The sequence below is a fragment of the Cardiocondyla obscurior genome, unplaced genomic scaffold (genome assembly GCF_019399895.1).
Source record: "Cardiocondyla obscurior isolate alpha-2009 unplaced genomic scaffold, Cobs3.1 scaffold64_0_109653, whole genome shotgun sequence".
Classification (NCBI taxonomy): Eukaryota; Metazoa; Arthropoda; class Insecta; order Hymenoptera; family Formicidae; genus Cardiocondyla; species Cardiocondyla obscurior.
In genome coordinates, this window is record NW_027228810.1 from 62,501 (window position 1) to 65,000 (window position 2,500).

The window sequence follows — 2,500 nt, forward strand, 5'->3', positions numbered from 1 at the left end:
ACTATGACTCTCTTAAGGATATTACTATGTACATACATATAAAATGGAAAGGCTCTAAAATCTGGCAACCTGAGAGTTATAGTTGGGGTGTGATGCGCAATACAAAGCCTCTCACATTCAAGTGGATCGTCTACCTCCTCGTGGTCCTCCCGGTAACATTGCTTTGCAATGGCTGAATGACGATTCCGCGAAACAAAAGGCCTTAGGGGTTGCCAGCCCCTCTGGCTTTACTAGTTGGCCCTGTTGATCAAAACCATGCCTCGGATGAAGATGATGGGCCCACAGGCTCATCAGACCCAGCTAATAAACCCACTCGCCCTGATGATATTACCTACAGATGCGAGTATCCGGGCTGTACACGGTCTTTCGCCACAAACAGAGGCAAAGGCGTTCATGAACAGAAAACGCATAAACAGTGGTATGATGCACGATTAAAAGGTCCAGGAGATAAGGCACGTTGGACAAAAGAAGAGGCAGCTATCTTGGCAAGAAAAGAAGCGCAGCTTACTATAGAGCGAAACCCAAGGTTTATGAACCAGGAACTAGCAGAACTTTTTCCACAACGCACATTGGAATCTATAAAGGCTAGACGAAGAAGGCCAGACCATCGAGAAATGGTTCTAAGTTTGCTGAAAGATATAGAAGAAAATTTGGCGGAAGAGGAGAATGACGTAGTGGAAATTCCTGAGTCAAATCCTATATTGGAATTTCTAGAAGCTTTACCTAAACCTAAGCTAAGTACATTTAAAATAAATATGCTACACAACATCATAGAAAAAGCAAGAAATGAAGGCAAGGAGGCTACACTACACAAAGTGGCACTGTACATAAAAGAAACTTTTCCTCCTCCAACAAACAATACACGCATAAAACATAAAAAGAAAGCCGGACTATCTACAGCGAACAAAAGAAAATTAAGAAGATACGAATACGCAAAAACACAAAACCTATGGCGTAAAGATAGACAAAGATGCATTTCTCAGATTCTAGATAAAATGGGCGAAACAATGGAGCCGGAAAAAGAAATAATGGAGCCATATTGGCGAGAAATTATGTTAAGTAATTCAGATAGTGCACCAGTCACGAGTCCTAAAGAAGAGCTTTTGGACATATGGACTCCAATTAAAATAGAGGATTTAAAACATATCCGCATTGCACGATCCTCAGCTCCAGGCCCAGATGGAATCTCAGCCAACCTGTTTAGATCAATACCAACGCAGGTACTTCTGAGGCTATTTAATTTGCTTATGTGGTGCGAGCAGTTGCCAGAAGACTTGTTAATGTCAAGAACAATATTCCTGCCTAAAAAGAAAAACGCACAACAGCCAGGCGACTTTAGGCCAATAACAATACCATCGATCTTAATAAGAGGTCTTCACAGAATATTGGCACAAAGAATGGCAGAAGCCCTGAACATTGATGAGAGGCAACGGGCGTTTAGATGCACGGATGGATGTGCTGATAATATCTTTCTGCTTGACACGATACTACGATACCATAGAAGTATGTACAAATCGGTCTATATGGCCTCAATCGATGTAGGCAAAGCATTTGATTCCATCTCACACCCGGCAATCAAGTCAATTTTGGAAGAGGTAGGAGTTCCGCCACCAATGCTCCAGTATCTACAAAATGTGTATAAAGGCTCATACACTCGCATTGAAGGACATGGATGGAGATCTAAACCTATTCATCCTAATAGAGGTGTAAGGCAAGGCGATCCGCTTTCGCCAATAATCTTTAATGCAATGACACACGTAATGCTGAGAAAGCTACCAAATGAAACTGGAGTAAGTCTGGGTGGTCAAACAATAAACGCCGCGGCGTTTGCGGACGACCTCCTGCTGTTTGCAAATACCCCAATGGGACTGCAACAACTAATCGATATTGTGACGGACTATCTAGCGAGCTGCGGAATGCATATAAACATAAATAAAAGTATTACGGTAGCTATAAGAGCGGTACCACACTTAAAGAAAACGACGGTAGATACGAAAATCACATTTAATAGCAGTGGACAAAGACTTCCAAACGTCAACAGAGAAGATCATTGGAAATATCTAGGCATAATGTTTTCACCGGAAGGAAGAGACAAATTCAAACCAGCAGAAGCGGTAGAACCTCTCTTAAAATCGCTGGAGCGTGCGCCACTAAAACCGCAGCAACGACTATATGCGCTGCGCACAACAGTAATACCGCGACTATGCTATAGATTAGCATTAGGAGCGGTAACAATAGGCTCCTTAAACAAAACGGACAACATTATACGATCAGCAATAAGACGCTGGCTGGCGCTTCCACACGATATTCCTAAAGCATATTTCCATGCAACAGTGGGAGATGGTGGACTGGGAATCCCCTCAACTCGATGGCGTGCACCACTGCAAAGACGTGGAAGAATAATAGCGGCTCTCAGAACACATGAGAAAAAGAACTTAGACGAATACGCGCAAAAAGAAATAACAATATGTACAAGAAGGCTTACAAATAACGGCATAAT

At 42.5% G+C, this 2,500-nt stretch overlaps 1 pseudogene; it reads left to right on the forward strand.

Moving 5' to 3' along the window:
- The window catches only part of LOC139112915 (large subunit ribosomal RNA), a 7,466-nt pseudogene that overhangs the window by 2,846 nt on the left and 2,120 nt on the right, over positions 1-2,500 (forward strand).